This window comes from Sciurus vulgaris (assembly GCF_902686455.1).
Source record: "Sciurus vulgaris genome assembly, chromosome: 5".
Taxonomy (NCBI): Eukaryota; Metazoa; Chordata; class Mammalia; order Rodentia; family Sciuridae; genus Sciurus; species Sciurus vulgaris.
Window position 1 is genome coordinate 169,732,703 of NC_136465.1, and position 13,550 is coordinate 169,746,252.

A 13,550-nucleotide genomic window follows, 5' to 3' on the forward strand; every position below is an offset into this window, starting at 1 on the left:
AATCCAGTGTTTCCTAACCATTTTTAAACCTCTTGTTTCATAATATTTACTTTTATCTTCTGAATCTCCCACCAACCCAGAACCTTCTTAAATGTTCATTATGACTGTGGGGTTTAAGTATTCTTTTTTGATGCACAGTCTCTCTTGTTCTAACCCTGAGATTCTGATTTATACTTCCCTCTCATTCCTGATTGAAACTAGGGTTCTAAAGATACAAAATGTAAATATGGACTTTGGTGGCGAGGTCCTTTCAAAAAGTTCAAAATAGCAGTTCATCTGCAAAAGAATAAAGATAACCAAAAACAATCATTGCTGGGTTATGAAGGAAACAATAAAATTGGAGGTAAAAAATATCTAAGGGTTTCTGGTTAACCGAGAATGGGCATATGTGGGGAGAAAGGAAGTACACACAACCACTCTGAAAGCATGTGTCAGCAGGGCAGATACCTGGCTGCATTCATATACAGCACATGCTTTTCTGGATAAATAGCTGATCAAAGCAGGTCTCACATTCCTCTCAAAACAGTAAGGTATATTATATTTTTAGGTTTTGACATCAGTAATTTGAAATTTCAAATTTTGTTTAGAGATAACAGGCAGAAGTTTAATGAACTGTATTACTTTGACTTTTTATTTCAAGGATGAGTTTAAAAAAAAAAATTATTCAGTTCCTTTACCAGTGATTGAGAGACATGACTGCACAGAACATAAAATTTAAAGAAAATAGCTCAAGGGGGCTCTCAGTATTTTCTGGACTGCTTTGAGTATTCTTCTCAAACCTATCCATGGCACAGACAGCAGCATTTCCCTATTCCCCTTGCTTTTCTCTTTCATTTAGTTCCATACTTTTGAAAACTGCTCATTTTCAAGGTTTACTCTTCTTGTTCTTGCTACTTCATGCCAACTGGCTTCCATTCAACAGTCTCCTGGGGGAGCTGGGATGTTGGATGCCTCCCTTGAAAGACATTCTAAAAGGTCACTATTTTCATTTGAGCTAATTTCCTGGGGAGAAAGAGATGAAGGGCAACTGAACTTTGGCAGTGCGTAAACGTGTTTCCAAGACCCACACTCTGAAACATAAGTGGGTTTCCCCAAGTAGTGTATACTGTATGGTTGGAGGAGAGGGGAAGGAAAGAAATGTGAGACCAGGGAAGGAAATGAAGGAAAGTAGGAAGCTGTGAAAGTTCAAAGTAGAAAGAAGGAAAGATGTTTTGAATAACTGTTAAGAGGAGCTTCAAACAGAGTGTTGCTTCAATATGCAGCAATGGAAATAATGGGAAATAGTGAAATCCTGGGAGCAATGAAATAAAGGTTGGTCAAGATAGAAACTGGGGAAAGACTGCTCTTTTGCATGGGAAGGAATACCATCAAACTCAAGGCAAGAGAGCAGGAATCTGGATCCAATATGCTGAGAAAGGGGACTAGCAAAAAGTGTCGGAGGCCATCCTTTGTTAACTGAATTGGGGTTCAGTGTTTGGATCAGATTCTAAGAGAAACTCGAGTGCTACCATGCACCAGGGCAAAAATGCCTGGTGAGCAGACTAGCCAATCTAATGAGAATAACATTCAACCCCAGGCGCATGGGTAATGAGGCATCAGACTGTCTGACAACAAAGCTAACCACTGAGAAAGTAGCTCCTTGAGAAGATCAAACTAAACTTTAATGCAGAGGAGAAGTAGAATTTGCAAGCCATCTGTATCTACAGATCAGATGTATCTTGGTCAAGGAAGGACAGGCAGAGACTGAAAATTCTGAGCAAAATGGTCAAATCAATTTGACATCTCCTGGGTAGCTGATATGTATCCAGCACTGTACTAAGTACTGGCACATAGAGAATTCACCCCTAACTCTGAAGAGTTTATGAGAGAAGCTAGAGTGGTCTATTCATGACCATTTACCACAGGGTTGCTCTTAGGATTCAATGTGTTAATGACTATAAAATTCTTTGTATTAAGTCTGATGAACAGCAGGCATTCAAAAAACCAGTAGCTGTTAATCAGCATCTTTATAATTATCATCACCATCACAATACCTGTTATTATGTTGTAGGGATGTTATGGTTTGGATGTGAGGTGTCCCCCAAAAGCTCATTTGTAAGGCTAAGCTCACTTGGTGAGGTAAGGTTTGGAGGAGAAATGATTGAATAATATCCTTAATCTAATCAATGATTAATCCTCTAATGGGGATTAACTGAGTGGTAATTGAAGTGGTAGTGTGTGGCTGGAGGAGGTGGGCACTGGGGTGTGGCTTTGGGGTATATATTTACATCTGGCGAGTGAAGACCTCTCTCTCTCTGCTTCCTGATCATCATGTGAGCTTTTTCACTCTGTCACACCCTTCCTCCATGATGTCCTGCCTCACCTTGAGTCTTGAGGAATGGAACCTACTGTCTATGGATTAAGACCTCAGAACCCGTAAGATCTCTAGTGAAAACTGTTTTGGTTAGATCCTTTAGTCACAGAAGCAAAAAAGCTGACTAAAACAAAGGGTTACAGATTTTTAATTCTAAAAGAAACAACTTTAATCTGTGTAAAATGTGTCACCGAATAGTTTTCTCAGACTGTGCCCATCGAACTAAGAATTTATATTAAAACTAAGGCAAGACCTCTCCCCACTCAGAATCCTTCCTACAATAATCCTAGGGACGCTGTTTCTGGCAAACTTTCTCAGTCAGGCAAATGTTAGCATTACTCAGTCTGGCACCCACGTTACTCAAATTTTTTACTTCCTGTGAGGCTGACCATAGCTTGACCTTGATGATCACAAAAGGAGAAAAGCCACTGAGACGACAGAACAATTACTTTCAAATGTCACGTATCAAAAGGCAGAAACTAGAAGGGATAGCACAAGGTCTTTCTTTTCTCAAGAGTGGAGAATAAATGATGGTCCTCATCAATTCACACTTACTGATCTCCTGCAAAGAATTAGATGCTTCACCAAAGGTGTACATGAAAAACAGTGTCACTAGCCTGCTCAAGCTAAATTTTAAGAAATAATGCCATGAGAAAACTTGCTTAGCAAAGGACAACTGGCTACAAGAAAATAAACCAAATATGTATTATAGTGATATCAACACTTCTGCTTCACTGATCAGGGAACTGTGCCCTAGTAAGGCTGAATAAGTTCTTGTGTTTACATAGCTAGACAGTTGCAGGTCTCACAGTGGTTACTACACAGCAGATATTCAAATTATTCTGTACTTACAAAAGTAAGATATCCTTTACCCAGTTCCCAAACTAGGCACCAACTATAATCAAATGCTCGTGTGTGGGTGTGTGTGTGTGTTTTGCAGTCCCGTCATAAAGATACAGACTGTCATTTTAAGAATATGGACAAGCTCCCAAACACCACTTCCTTATCACCTTGGGAGGTTAGTCTTCATACTCTAAAATTTACATTTCATTGGCAAAATAAAGATGAATTTTTCACTATCAAATTTTAAGAAATCTGCCAAATATGTTGTTTTGTAAAATAAAAGTACAGAACTCTTGCCCACTTGTAATGTGAATTTTAAAATATAGACTACTTAAGAGATTTGTAAGGGTTCAAAAGAAAATGAAGATTACCAAAAATGCACATTATAAATAAAGAAAAGTATATATGCCCATTGGGGGAAAATATTACATTAAGAAGAGAGAGCAAAAGCAGTACCATTCTCCTTGTGACCCTTATTAGGTAATACATACTAGGTAACAGCACAGCTTACCTTACAGGTTAAAGACCCTGAAAGCCTCAGAATAAAACTCCTTTAAAATGGATGCATAAAAGGGCTCCTTCCTTTGTTCTAAAAGGATGTCATATAAGCATTATATAATCTTGTCTAAAGTTTGAAAAATGAATCATATTCTAAAAATGCATTTTTATCTCAGGTATTTAGAACTCTGATCACACTTCCTCATTAAAAGAAACACACGACACACACATGCAAGGAGATCTGTAAGTGGTAGCTGAATGTGCAGCATGGATCACATCTAGTTGTGTATTAAGGAAGGTGGGGCATCTGAGTTCACTGAACTGGTGAGATACCTGAACTGCTATATAAAAAGAGAACATTTTAGATGGTTAAAATGGCAGCAAATTACAAATAATGCCAATATAGTATACAAGAAATTATTTTACCCCGGATCATTTTACTATTGATTGACAAAAGACAAAATTCATGACTAGCTAAGAGAGTGGAGATTTGTGGAGATTTAGAGAACAGTAAGAGAACTTTCAAGGGTTTTGGTGACTGGTACAATTCTTCTGTTATTTTTTTTGGGGGGGGGGCACTTTTTAAAAAGTAAGTTCAATTATTTCAACACCTACAACATTTCCATTTTCTCTGACACAAATGTAATTCTAGCCAATCAACCATAGGAAGGCAATTTTAATTTTATATAGGAAACAAAGGGATAGAGGCACAGAAAAAAACAGATTCACAATAGAACAGGAAAGGAAAAAATAGTGCTTAATATATATTTGATGGAAGGAGAGGTGGAAAGAAGGGAAAAGAATATCAATATCTAATAGAATGCTGGAAGTGAGAATAACTGAAGTTTAAACAGTAAGAGGGAGAGACAAAGGGCAGAAAGGAGGACCCAACAAGCCTATGATATTTTTAGGTGGAATGAAGAAGACCCTGAATCAGAGTGTTCAGTACTAACATTCAGGAGTACAGCTGGTACGGGTCCAGAACAGCAACCATTGTAATAAATACTATTGAACAGTTGCTATATACCAGGAACTGTTCTGAGAGTTTATATGGCTCAAAACAATCTCTGTGGTAGACACTCTTTTTTATTTAATCCTCATTTTATAGACAAGAAAATAGAGTGATTTACCCAATGCCACTGAGATAGAAGGCATGAGAATTAGCTTTGGTATCCAATCTGGTTCTGAGGCCTGCACCATTAAAGCACACAGCCATGACGGTACAAAGTACCATATACAGGCAGAGACCTGAGTTCCTGGTAAGTGGGAGAGAAAGAATGATGGTAGCTACAGAGAGTTCCTACACCACAGGTTCCTACAGCTACTAAGCATGCCCTCATTTAAGAAAAAGTAACAAGAGGAAAACCTCTGGAATTTAGCACCCATTTAACAAATATTTACTGGATACCATTCACAATTCTGGACCCTCAGGATACAAGAGTGAAGAAACCAGACAAAAATCTGTATAGGTTGAGATAGGTCATTACTTTAAAAAACATATTTTAAAAATATTTAAAAGATGGTGAGTGCTATGGAGAATTTTAAATGGAATGGCTTTAAAAGGCCTTACTGAAAAGGTCACATTTAGGCAGAAATTGGAAGGTGATGAGAAAGACATAAGAACCTGGAGAAGAGCACTGCAGGCAGGAGAAATGAGCATAAAGGGACTGGCAGGTGTGAGGAAGAGCGAGAAGGTCAATGCACTGAACGAGAGTAAGGAATGGGAAGCAGGGGAGGAGAGGAGGGTCAAAAGGAACGAAAGAGCCAGCCTCACCAGCCTTGTAGGGACACTGGCTTTTCCTCTGAGTGAGATATGTCAGCAGATTTTGAATATGAACAGATTTATATTTTAAAAGGATTAAGTCTAATGCTGCAATCAGAATAAATTATTCAATGGTGGAGGCAGGGAGACCAAGTAGGAGACTTAACAATAATCCAGGCAAGAGAGGACGGCACACTGAACCAGAATAGAAGCAGCAGAGCTAGTAAAAATAAATGGCTCGTATTTAGGTTATTTTTCAAAGTTGGAGCCCAAGGGAGCTGCTAATTAATGGGACTGGCATGAGGGAAAAAGAAGAGTCCAGAATGACTACATTTCTTCGTTGTTGTGTTGTGGCCCAAGCTACAGAAGGATGTCATTTCTGAGAAAAGAAAAGCGGTCGGTGGAGCATGTCCAACGGTGGGGGAGGGCCAAGTGAGAGCAGCAGTGCATCTGTGGACCCCTTAAGTTTGAGGTCACTCTTACATACAAGTAGGCAGTCAGAAGCTTCCAGGGAGAGGGCTGGTGGAGAACTATACTGTTTGAGAGTCATTAGCATTCACACAGTATTTAACCCTCAGTATTCCAACAGAGTGTGTACGGCCTTTTTTATTGATTTATTTTTAAGCAGTTCAATCTGTGACGATTTACATTTCATGACTTGTTTATTCTATGAAACATTCTAAAAAGCAGTTACTTTAGTTGGGGGAAGCTCATCTTACATTGCAATTAATACATGAGTTCCTTGGACCTTATTATAAATCTAATGTTCATTATAAGATTTTAGGAATTTGACTTTTCCTGTATCTTGAAACATTCTGATTTTTCGATAACTACTTGCAGTCATGTTAAAAAAAAAATAAGACCCAAATAATGAAACGGAAGACCAATAGCATATACTCACTTGGCTTAATGATACAAGAGTGAAATAAATCATCACTAACACATAATCCTTCTGTTTTCTTATTGCATTGTGCAAAGGACTGCACTGTCTTTCAAAAAGGAATTTTAAAAGACTGAAGACATTATCCTTACAGTTTGCTTAGTTTTCAGTGAACACAGTAATGATCAGGTATTTTGATGGCAAAGAGAAGAAAACTAACAAGAAAACATTTTATAATAATTATTAGACGAAGGAAAAGATGAATACAAAGATAACAACACTCTAAACTCTAGTGATGATGGCAAAATCTGATGAAAAAAATTTCAAGACTGACTGTTGAGATGATGATATCTACCCTATCATCACTAGTGAATTTTCTCAAAGTTGAGAATAGTGTGGGGGCTGGTTGTAGCTCAGTAGTGGAGGGCTTGACTTCCACATGTGAGGCACTGGGTTGGATCCTCAGAACCACATTAAAATAAATAAATTAAATAAAGGCATTGTGTCCATCTATAACTAAAAAGATTATTATTTTTAAAAATTAGTAAGTGAACAATGTATTTTTAAGAGCAAAAAGGAAATAGATACACTCATTCAGTTCAACAGAAAAGATTTCTTCATCATTACTTTGCAACAAAAACCCAGATCATCCTACTTCACTAAAAAGACATAATAGTATTCCTTCATCTCACAATGTTTATATGACAAAATTTACTGATACAGTTGGTAAGTGGGCAATGGTGAAGGTAGATATACATGAAGGTAACTGGAAGGGGAACTGATGAAATAGAAATGAAAAAATTCTTTGGACCAATCATTATGAATAGTGTTTATAAATATGGACATAAATACTTTCTGTAATTATGGAGGAAAAAGACATTTATCCTCTCTTCAACAAAATTATGTATTGCCAAAGGTTTTTTAAAAATCTTCAAACACTACATTTAGACTATGTAACTATAAGAACCAGAAGTAATCATAAGCTAGGACTTACTGGAGATGTAAGTTAAATCTGGAATCAGAATTTATAAGATGGACATGTTCCAGGTGGACACATGACAGTTCATGAGCAATCAACTGCATTTAAAAAGGAAGATGTCTTTTCAGGTATATATACTTTTAAAACCAGGAAAATAGAGAATAAAAATTGAGGTAGTATGTCAGTGAAACATCATATGCTCGGCATATTCAGATCTACAGGTAGAAAGCTACAAAAGAGCAAGAACTGAACAAAGGGTCACAGGTAGTACAAGAACTGACATAAGAACTTAAATCTTCTGAATTTTCAAATGGAAAAGGAGAAATCAAAAACACACTGCCCAGACTTCAAAGAGATTTGATGACTCTAATTAGGAAAATCTACTAACAATCTTCTCAGCTCAATGTATTCTGAGATTAACAGACCCAAAATCTCCTGTTAAGAAAAATTACTGAACCAGGTGCAGTAGCACACACCTGTAATCCCAGCAGTTTGGGAGGCTGAGGCAGGAGGATCGGGAGTTCAAAGCCAGCCTCAGCAAAAGTGAGGTGCTAAGCAACTCAGTGAGACCCTGTCTCTAAATAAATACAATACAGGGCTCGGGTTGTGGCTCAGGGTTCAAGTGCCCCAAGTTCAATCCAAAGAAAGAAGAGGAGAGGAGAGGAAGGGAGGGAATGGAAAGAAAAAAGAAAAGAAAAGAAAAAAGAAAAAGAATACTGAGACCTGGGGGTATAGCTCAGTGGTAAAGCTCAACAAGCATGTGCAAGTCCCTGGATCCAATTTCCACCCTAGCATAAGAAAAAACAAACAAACAAAACACAATCTAAAGTGATCTTCTACTTATACAGGACTAAAGGAGCTGGTAGATGAATTGGTAAGATGGCCAGAACCTATTCTTGAAAGAGTGGCTGGAAGACAGCTGTAATGATTTGGATATGAAAGGTTCCCACAAAGGCTTGTTCCCCAAGGCAGCAATGGTCAAAAGAGGGGCTCTGGGGAGGTGACGGGCTCATGAGAGCTCTGACTGTGGGAGCCATCCTTATCCAGCAGAATCAGACAAGTTTGAGACTCATGACACAGAGGTCTGACTTCTTGGAAGTGGCAGACACGGAGATCTGTCCCAGATTGCCATGGGGTATGTGGCATTGTAGGAGCGGTTCCCTGTCTGATTATATGAGTTTCCCTGAGCAAATTGGCTCCCATAACTCCACCACAACCTGTTCATCATAGAAGAAGCCCCTTCCGATCTGGGCCCCTTTACCTGTGTGATTATAAATAAGAGAGCTGGGCTACTACATGTTGTTAGAGGCCAGATCTGGCATGGCCCAATCCTGTCATGCCCCCTCTCATTAAAAAGAGTATTGGCTCATGTGTGTTTATTGATTAGATATGTTTATGGGTAATTGACTGATTTACAGCCAACATCGTCCTCTGGCAGCTAACCCTTTTCTCATCCACACGTGACATGGCTGAGAAACCCCCACACCTGACCTCATCAGTGAATTAATCTATTGATGGAGTAATCTGAAGGCATTTGGTGATCAAAAATTTTAGGAGATGGGGACTAGTAGAAAGAAATAGGTCCCTGGGGGTGTGCTCTAGAAAGGAATTTTCTTGTCCCCAGTCCCCTTCTGAGCGCTCGCTCTGCTTCCCAGCTGCCACGAGCTGAGTGCTGTGCTTCTCTGTCGCACCCTTCCTTCATGAGGTTCCATCTCACCTAAGGCCCAGTGTAACACAGCTGGCTGGCCACGGTTTGAAACCTCTGAAACCATGAACCAAAATAAAATTTTCCTCCTCTTAAGTTGTCCATGTCAGGTATTTTGGTCACAGAGATGAAAAACTGACTAGCACAATAGCCCACGAGATCGTGTACAGTTAATGCTTCCATTTTATGGGAAAAGCATCATAATAAGACAGTTCCCCATAAAGCTAGGAAATGAATTTTCAGGAGTACAGAACTCTCTCAACTGTAAGCACAGATCTCAGGGAAAAGGAATAGGAAGACAGAGGACATGAATACAAAGAGAAAACATTCAGTGTTGCAAAAAGGATTAAAAAAAAAAAAGTGTAGGGGTATAGCTCACTGGTAGAATGCTGGCCTAGCAGGTGCAAAGAAAGCCCTGGCATCCCTGGTGCCTCGAACAAGAATGTGAACAGCACTCACATGTGATCTTTAAGTCATGTGAGAGTGATATTAAAGTAGTTCATGAAATGTCTATCTTTCTCATTTCTAATAAAAATTATTTTTCACTATCCCTTTATTCTAATTCCTTAAATTAGTCATAAGACTGAGTAATTAAAAAAATTTAAAAGGGTCCATTGGATTCTAATGATAAATGTTTTTAACTGTTTTTCCTAGTTAAAGATATGAGAACAGATAAAATCACTGAATGAAAGAGAATCAAGAAAAAAGGTCCAAGAACTTGGTCCAGAGTATCACAACCCTAAAACTGAGGAGGAGAAACTTCCAATGAGGAAGGAAGAAAATCAGCAAACTCAAGTATCCAACAGAGTATCTGGGCAGGGGATGGAAGTGTTCCTACAGATCCATCAGGTAAAAACAAGGCTGAGATCTGACCGCTATATTTAGCAGAGTGGGGAGGCGTACCTATAAACTATTCCATTTCAGTGGAATAGTGACAGTAAAAACCTGACTCTGTGGGTTTAAGAAGGAATGAGAAGAGAAGAGTTGGTGTAATCAAGTATAAACAACCCTACTGAATTTTGCTCTGAAGGAAGAGAAATTCAGAGTAGCTGGAAGAAAAGTGAGGTCACCCGCATTACCTTTAAAAGGGTGAAAGAAGAACATAACCATATGCTGATGGAATTATCCAATAAAGAGAGAAAACTCAATGACCCCAAAGAGAGGGGACAGACCTCTTGGGTCCACGTCCTAAACAGACTGGCAGAGAGGGTCTAGTACACAACTGGAGGGGCAGTTTATACAGAAATGCAACTGCTTTCCAGGGGCAGGGAGCTGACACCGACAGCTGGAGGCAAGGAGATCCTTCCTTGGTGCTTCAGTTTCTCACACATGCTCTGGAATGTGTAAGAAACAAGTGCCTCAGAGGAGGATGACTGAATAGCAGCCATGGCATCTGGAGAGTCTGGCCTAGATGGCATCGTGGTATGGGGGTACCTTTTTCACTGGCCCTCAGGTTCTCTTCTCTGAAATCTCTTGGAATCATCAAATGGTGTCATTTTTTCTTCAAAGAGGGGACAAGGAATAGGAGGCACAAAGGAATCACTGGTCCCCCATGATTCTGAAATCTAGCTGACCAAAAGTTTCTTCTGTCAGGCTCAGGGTTGGGAGAATAGCTCTCCATGACTCTCAGCTCCAGCGTTCCAACCTCTGAGTCACCCTTCCCTTCAAATGAAAGGCGGCATGTGTTAGCAGCTGAGGAGTTTTCTCAGGCTGTCTCCTGCCAGCAGAATCTTAAGGGTGTCCAACTGCCTCTTCTCATCTTGAACTATTTCTCTTCCGTTTCAGTCCCAGCCATAAGGGGTATCCCCTGAATATCTCTGTATTAAACAAAAGATATCCCCACAAATATCTTCGAGATAAGCCCTTCTCTTCCTGAGGCACCTGCTAAAATGGTGAGAAGCCCTACTTTTCAACTGAGAGGGCTTTTTCTTTATTGTGATCCTGGGGATGGAACTCAGGAGCACTCTACCACTTAACTACACCCTCAGTCTTCTTATTTTTTGTTTTGAGACAGGGTCTCACTAAGTTGCAGAAGCAATCCTTGAGCCTGTAATGCCAGCGGCCCAGGAGGCTGAGGTAGGAGGATCGCAAGTTCAAAGCCAGCCTCAGCAAAAGCAAGGCGCTAAGTAACTTAGCGAAACCCTGTCTTAAAATATAAAAAGACCCTAATATTAGAATGACATTTTTAAGGTACTCTGATCTTAAAGGAATACTCTTCTTAAAGTCTACTGTTGCATTCCAAAGTTAAAATTTGTGCTATAAGGCACCCTACTTTTGGTATCAAAATCTGTAGTTTTTTTATTTGTGTAATTGATATCTCCCAAACATAGCAGCTTAAAACAACTTATTATCTCACAACTCACACAGATAAGAAATCCAATCAATGAGTTAGCTGGAGGCCTCTAGCTCAGGGTGCCTCACAAGGTGGCAGTCACCAAGGCTCAGCTGACAAGGATCCACTGCCAGACTCACTCACAGGGCTGCTGGCAGGCCACAGGTCTTCACTGGCTATTGGCTCTGACCACCAGCTTCTTGCCATGTGGGTCTTTCCATAGGGCTACTCATGGCATGACAGTTTGCTCCTCTCAATGTAAAAGCTCTAAGAGAGAGCTAGAAGGGCGAGCACTCAAGATCAAAGCTACAATCTCTTGGTAAACCAATCTTGGAAGTGATATCTCATCACTTCTGCCACATTCTATTCATTCTAAGTGAATCACTAGGCCCAGTCCACACTCCAGGGGAGGAGATTAATTACATAAGGGCCTGAGCAAGAGGAGGTGGGGGGTCACTGGGGAATATCTTAGATGCCGTCCATCACAGACAGTTGGAAGCATTATAGTCTAGTGGTTCCGAGCACTGACACTGGAACATGACTGATGGGTTTGAATCTTGATTTCCCATTTGAACATGAAATAAGACAATTGCTGGGAAAGCACCTGACCCAGTGCCTCATACAGAGGAGGCACCTGGTAATTTCTGTTCCCTTCTCTTTTCCAATCTTAACTGTCTTTAACTATCTTGAAATTTTCTTTGACAGAAGGTGCTATCCACAAACAGCAACCATAGTATTGAGCAACATGAAAAAATGCTTTTGATTTCAACAAATCCAGGAAATTTATTTTTAATGGAAGAAAATAAGATTAAACATAAACACCTACAAATAATGAAATAAAGCAAGGGGAAACACACACAGAACAGCAATTGCTGCCCCCAAACATGTACCCTCTCCCCCATCTTTGCCACCTACTGTACTATTTAGTGAGACTTTCAGTCTAATCTGAACTCAAAATCATCATACTTTTTACAGAATAAATCATTTTAAACAGAATAAATCATTAACAATATTTTTATTAGATGTCAGTTTTCCTGAGGAACAGCATTTAACAAAATGCTGCTAGGAAGTAATCATGCCTGTTTCACAGAAGAGACAAGGGCACAAAGACCACATGACCTATGCATAAGCACACAGCAGATGAATGACTGAGCCAGAGACACAGTTAAAATCGGTATATGATGTAGTATTCAATGAAGCCATAATTAGTTATTTCTGACTTTCAGGAATATGGGAATCTTGTTAAACTTTTAGAGACTGAAAGGTTGATCTTATCCTTAAGAAAAATAATATGACAGTTATTTGAAGAACAAAGATTAGGTCTTAATTTAATCAATCCTTGAATTAATGGTTTAGATTCACATAATCATGTAAAACACCACAGAAGTTAATAAACGAGAAAGTACAAACCCTCCAGGTTTCAGTCCAGTGGACTCGCCCATTTCCAGGGAAGCCTCTGCTGCTCGCAGTCGTGCCACCCACCGTGTCCACCTTCAGCACGCTGTGGGCAGCCTCTTCCAGGCTGGTCTTGAGAGACCGCTAATGCTGAGAAAGCACTCCTGAAGAGGAGCCACATGCTCACACTCCAGAGAAGGCTATCACTTCTAGAGGGGAATGCCATGTGTTCTTAACCAGTCAAGTTTTAAAAGTGATCCATATTTCCAGAACCAGGAAGGAAACAAAGAGAGTTAGTAAAAAGGAAGACTACAATTCATAAAATGTGCTTCTCTGTTGTTAGAGACAGGGCCTCAGGAAGTGTACCCTGAGAGTTGCAGGACCCCCACCTCCCTCCCTTATCAATATAGTGTGCTTCAACCTCACTGATTTTTAGCCCTTGAAATGGACAATTTAAAAACTATGAAAATTAGTATTTGTCTACTTCGTTCCAAACTTATTCTTTAATTTATAGGTTTTACAACAAAATTCCATATTCTGGTTTGAAACATGACAAAATGCTCAAGGTTAAATGCCATATTAAAATAAATCGTAAAAGCAGCTTTCTCACTCAGCTGGAAGTCTACCATCTTTTAGCATTCATATGTAAGATGTTCACATTCTAACTTTTGTTTATCCTCAGTGCCAAACCTTGACCCAAAGCCTTTTTACCTCATACCTGAACAACTACAACAGCAACTGATCTCTGTACTTCTAGTCTCTCCCAATCATCCTTTCCACATAACCAAATGACAAGCAGTGTT

The 13,550-nt window shown here is 39.5% G+C and overlaps 1 protein-coding gene across 28 annotated transcripts in view; it reads right to left on the reverse strand.

Moving 5' to 3' along the window:
• Nucleotides 1-13,550, reverse strand: part of RBFOX2 (RNA binding fox-1 homolog 2) — a 272,039-nt gene that overhangs the window by 119,227 nt on the left and 139,262 nt on the right. The gene's annotated exons all lie outside the window — the stretch shown is intronic.